This window comes from Somniosus microcephalus, unplaced genomic scaffold (genome assembly GCF_052327205.1).
Source record: "Somniosus microcephalus isolate GS21.2 unplaced genomic scaffold, FLI_Smic_1.0 unresolved_chr3, whole genome shotgun sequence".
Classification (NCBI taxonomy): domain Eukaryota; kingdom Metazoa; phylum Chordata; class Chondrichthyes; order Squaliformes; family Somniosidae; genus Somniosus; species Somniosus microcephalus.
Window position 1 is genome coordinate 32900266 of NW_028225181.1, and position 6238 is coordinate 32906503.

A 6238-nucleotide genomic window follows, 5' to 3' on the forward strand; every position below is an offset into this window, starting at 1 on the left:
CGCGTCATCTCCCATTGTGTGGTCAGAGGCCCAGCCACAGGGTCACGAGACTCAGCCGCTCCCAGGTTGCACCCCTTTCAAAATGGATGTGAGAGTGTGAGTGTGAGTGTGTCTGTATGTGAGTGGGCGTCTGTGTGTCTGCAAATTGCAGAGTCAGTGTGAGTGTGTCTGTATGTGAGTGGGTGTCTGTGTGTCTGCAAATTGCAGAGTCTGTGTGAGTGTGTCTGTATGTGAGTGGGTGTCTGTGTGTCTGCAAATTGCAGAGTCAGTGTGAGTGTGTCTGTATGTGAGTGGCTGTCTTTCTGTCTGTAAATTGTAGAGTCTGTGTGAGTGTGTGTGTATGTGAGTGGGTGTCTGTGTGTCTGTAAATTGTCGAGTCATTGTGAGTGTGTCTGTATGTGAGTGGCTGTCTGTGTGTCTGCAAATTGCAGAGACTGTGAGTGTGTGTGTATGTGAGTGGGTGTCTGTGTGTCTGTAAATTGTAGAGTCAGTGTGAGTGTGTCTGTATGTGAGTGGCTGTCTGCGTGTCTGCAAATTGTAGAGTCTGTGTGAGTGTGTGTGTCATGTTCCTGTAAATTTTATTTCAATGTGGGTGGGAGGGAGACTGTGTGAGTGAGAGACAGACAGACCGACAGTCAGTGAGAGCGAGAGAGAAATTAAATAACTAGGCAAGTAGCGAATAGAAAGCCTGTTTCTGTAGGTCACAAAGTGAAATGATAAGATACTGAAAACTGTCTTTTTGTTTTAATCTAACAACATGGCAGTCATCCCTCTGCAGGCTGGCCAGGATGTGAGTGTGTGTGAGTGTGTGAGAGAGAGAGAGAGAGTGCAATAGCTGGTGTTTGTGTGAGGTGTAGTCTGCTGTCTTATTACCGGCTGTTGTTATATTAAACCCTTTTGGTTTCATTCTGGCCTGGTCCACATGTAATGCTGCTGTCTATCACTTTACTGCACTTTATTTCACTTCACTTCGAGACAGACAGTCAGTCAGTGAGATACTGAAAAATGTATTTTTGGACTGTCTGTTAATAAAAGCTGCTCTGGGATCTTTGCATTCTTTTTATTCCACCCTACTCAAATCAAGACAAGGCAGGCAGGCAGTGAGAGAGACACATGATCTCAAGACAACATTCAGAATGGAAATAAAAACAGAAAATGCTGGAATACTCAGTATGGTAGGCAGCATGAGTGGAGACAGAGAAACAGAGTAAATGTTTCAGCTCAATGACCTTTCGTCAGAACCTTGCCAGAATCTGACAAAAGGTAATCGAGCTGAAACATTAACTCTGTTTCTCTCTCTCTCTCTTACCTGCTGAATATTTGCAGCATTTTCTGATTTTAATTCAGCTTTCCCACATCCACAGCATTTGCTTTTGATGCAGAATATAAAGGCTGTTTCTGTAGGCCACTTTTAAACTGCCAAACAGAGCAGAGCAATGATAGAAACCAACTTTATTAAATTGCTGACAGTGATTTGTGGCAGTTTTGCAGGCTGGCCTGTGTGTGTGGGTGTGTGAGAGAGAGATAAACAGCATTAGCTGGTGTGTATGCAGGGCTTGTCTGTGTTCAGTTTATCTGCCGTGTGCATTGGTACTGGATCTCATGTTGAAAAAAACAAAGTATACACCATTAGATCATACTGATTTCATTCAAGACTGCGCTGCTGTGGGACCTCACTTTGCCTTTCTTTCAAGAATTTTGTAAAAAGCAAATCTACATATATACATCAAGCCATTTGATATTTTTCGGGGCTGGAACTTATAGGGGAATGTTTGTGGAGTGTTTCATGGCACATCCTACAGTGGGACTTTACTCTCCCCTTTAGCCCAACCCAAACAAGAAAAGACATTTGTAAATAAAAAATGTTTTTAATATGTTTTAAATTATTTTCAGAATAATCCATTTGATTTTTTTCTGCACTGTACTGTGTTGGGGAATGTGCTTGGGATGTTTTCAGAGCAAAAGCTGCTGTGGGATCTTTCCATTCATTATATTACACACCAGGCAAACCACAGACAGTCAGACATTTAGTTAACAGAAGTAAAGATATATATTTTTTTTTATTCCTGATTGTATTTACTTCTTTTCACCCTCCCGGGCTCTCATTTCCTCTCAGGGGACCAGATTTCTGGGGCCTCGGCTTCACTTCTTCCTGTTGGACTTTCCTCATCAAACATGGACACACAGCCAGGAAGGGACATCATCAAAGTTATACACTCCCAGGCTGCACATCTTTCAAAATGGATGTGTGTATGTGTGAGCTTCTGCAAATTGCAGAGTCTGTGTGTGTCACGTTTCTGTAAATTTTAGTTCAATGTGTGTGGGAGGGAAACTGTGTGAGTGACAGACAGACAGACAGTCAGTGAAAGCGAGAGAGACATGAAATCAAAAGGCAAGTAGCAGAATAGAAAGCCTGTTTCTGTAGGCCACAACGTGAAATGATAAGTTACTGAAAAGTGTCTTTTTGGTTGTAATCTTCCAATATGGTAGTCATCCCTCTGGAGGCTGGCCAGGCTGTGAGTGTGTGTGAGAGAGAGGGCAATAGCTGGTGTTTGTGTGTGATGTGGTCTGCTGACTTATTACCTGCTGTTGTTGTATTAAACACTATTGAATTCATTCTGGACTGGTCCACATGTAATGCTGCTGTGTATTACTTTATTGCACTTTTTTTCACTTCAAGACAGACAGTCAGTCAGTGAGATACTGAAAAATGTATTTGTGGACTGTATGAGAATAAAAGCTGCTCTGGGTTCTTTGCATTATTTTTATTCCACTCTATTCAAATCCAGACAAGGCAGGCAGTGAGAGAAACACATGAACTCAGGACAAAATGCAGAATAGAAATAAAAACAGAAAATGCTGGAAATACTATGGCCTAGAAATTCTCTAGCCTTAGCGCCGCTTTTGAGGCGCTAGAGGGACTAGTGCCAGAGTTATGGCCATTTGAAAAATTGAGTGGGGCCCTAAAGCGGCGTTGCACCGGTAGCGCTGCGCCGGCACCGATGACGTCATCGGTGTGCGCAGCGTCCCGGTTCACAGAATCACAGAATCACAGAAACCCCACAGTGCAGATAGAGGCCATTTCGGCCCATCGAGCCTGCACCGACACATATCCTACCCGATCCCCGTAACCCCAACACATATCCCACCCTATCCCTGTAACCCCACCTCTTTAATCCCCCTAACACTAAGGGTCAATTTATCATAGCCAATCAACCTAACCCGCACATCTTTGGACTGTGGGAGGAAACCGGAGCACCCGGAGAAAACCCACACAAACACGGGGAGAATGTGCAAACTCCACACAGACAGTCGCCCGAGGCCGGATTCGAACCCGGGTCTCTGGCGCTGTGAGGCAACAGTGCTAACCACTATGCCACCGTGCTGCCGTGGTTGCCGTGGTAACCCGCCCGAACTCCAAAATTGAGTTGCGGCCGCCTCGCCCGTGGCAGCCGCAAGCAACGTTCTGTAAAAGGTGCCTTGCTGAAGTTAGCGCCGGCGCATTAAGGTTGCGCGGCGGCCGGCCGCTTCCCCGGCGGCCGCCTGCCCGCACCTCCCTCCCCGGACTCCTCCAAGACCCCCCCGCGGCACAGATGCATGTGGGGCGCGAGCCCGGCACTTCTCCGAGGTGCCGGGCTCATTTTTATTCAGCCGTCAACGGCCAGCGGTCGGGTGCAGGCAGCTCCTCCTTAACGGAAGGAGGAGGCCTGCACTTCCCCAGCCTGCCGCACCGCATCGGGCGCCGCAGCGCCGGAACAGCGCCGCAATGGGGCAGGTAGCGCCCATTGGGAGGCGCTGAAACCCTCCAGTAGCGCCGGCAGCCGTTTGGGCGCGGCGCTACTGAATTTTTGGCGCACCCAGGGGGACTTAGCGCCGGCACTAACTTCCGGCGCTAAAGCCCTGGCTGCGCCAAAACCCAATTTCTAGGCCTCAGTATGTTAGGCTGCATCAATGGAGACACAGAGAAACACAGTAAATGTTTCAGCTTGATGACCTTTAATCAGAAACTTGCCAGCATCTCACAAAAGGTAAATGAGCTGAAACATTGGCCTAGAAATTGAGTGGGCTTAGCGCCCATTTTGCGGCGCTAGAGTGCATTGCGCTGGACTTACAGCCGGGTTTGAAATTGACTAGGGCCCAACATCGGCGTTACACCGGTAGCGCTGCGCCGGCACCGATGACGTCATCGGTGTGCACAGCGTCCCGGTTGCCGTGGTGACGGGCCCCAGCACCGAAATTCAGTTGCGGCCGCCTCGCCCGTGGCAGCCGCAACTAAGACTCTGGCAACAGAGTCTTGCACGACTTTGCGCCGGCACATAAAGGTGGAGCGGCGGCCGGCCGCTTTCCCGCTGGCCGCCTGCCCGCAACTCCCTCCCCGGACTCCCCCACCGCCCCCCCCGGAAGAGATGCTTCTCGGCTGCGAGCCCGGCACTTCCCCGAGGTGCCGGGCTCATTTTTGTGACGATTTAACCGGCCAGCGGGCGGGTGCAGGCAGCTCCTCCTTAACTGAAGGAGGAGGCCTGCACTTCCCGAGACTGCCGCACCGCATCGGGCGCCGCAGCGCCGGAATAGCGCCGCAATGCGGCGCGTAGCGCCAGTTTTCAGGCGCAAACAGCCTTCAGTAGCGCCGGCAGCCATTTGGGCGCGGCGCTACTGAATTTTTGGCGCACACAGCGCGACTTAGCACCGGCGCTAAATTTCCGGCGTTAAGCCCCGGCGCAGCGCAAACTCAATTTCTAGGCCATTAACTCTGTTTCTCTCTCTCTCCACAGATGCTGCCTTACCTGCTGAATATTTCCAGCATTTTCTGTTTTTATTTCAGCTTTCCCTCCTCCAGAGCATTTGCTTTGGGTGCAGAATAGAAAGCCTGTTTCTGTAGGCTGCAAAATAAAAAGTTAAAATACAGAAAAATGACTGTTTGCTTTTAAACTGCCAAACAGAGCAGAGCAATGAAAGAAATCAACCTTCTTTCACTGCTGACAGTGATAGAAACATAGAAGATAGGAGCAGGAGTCGGCCATTCGGCCCCTCGAGGCTGCTCCGCCATTCAATGAGATCATGGCTGATCATCCAAATTCAGTACCCTGTCCCTGCCTTCTCCCCATATCCCTTGATCCCTTTAGCCTTAAGAAATATATCCAACTCTTTTTTGAATATATTTAATGAACTGGCCTCCACCGCCCTCTGTGGCAGAGAATTCCACAGGTTCACCACTCTCTGGGTGAAGAAATTCCTCCTCATTTCAGTCCTAAATGGTTTACCCCTTATCCTTAGACTATGACGCCTGGTTCTGGACTCCCCGGCCATCATAAACATCCTTCCTGCATCTAGTCTGTCCAGGCCTGACAGAATTTTATAAGTTTCGATGAGATCCCCTCTCAATCTCTAAACTCCAGTGAGTATAAGCCCAATGGGCACAATCTCTCCTCATAGCTCATCCCTGCCATCCCAGGTATCAGCCTGGTGAATCTTCGCTGCACGCCTTCCATGGCAAGAAAGTCCTTCCTTAGGTAAGGCGACCAAAACTGCACACAATACTCAAGGTGCGGTCTCACCAAGGCCCTGTACAACTGTAGCAAGACATCCTTGTTCCTGTACTCGAACACTCTTGCTACGAAGGCCAACATACCAATTGCCTTCTTAACCGCCTGCTGCACCTGCATGCTTACCTTCAGCGACTGGTGCACAAGAACACCCAGGTCTCTTTGCACTTTCCCTTCTCCCAATCTATTGCCATTCTAATAATAATCTGCCTTCCTGTTTTTGCCACCAAAGTAGATAACCTCACATTTATTCACATTATAGTGCATTTGCCATGTTTCTGCCCAATCACCCAATCTGTCCTAATCGTACTGGAGTTTCACGACATCCTCCTCACAACTTACCCTCCCACACAGCTTTGTGTCATCTGCAAATTTGGAGATATTACATCCAATTCCCTCGTCCAGATCATTAATATATATTGTGAACAGCTGGGGTCCTAGGACCGATCCTTGTGGTACCCCACTAGTCACTGCCTGCCACTCTGAAAACGACCCGTTTATTCCAACTCTTTGCTTTCTGTCCGTCAGCCAGTTCTCTATCCAAGTCAATACCTTGCCCCCAATCCCATGTGCCTTAATTTTGCACGCTAATCTCTTATGTGGGACCTTATCGAAAGCCTTCTGAAAGTCCAAATACACCACATCCACTGGTTCTCCCTTATCTATTTTAGCAGTTACATCCTCAAAAAATTCCA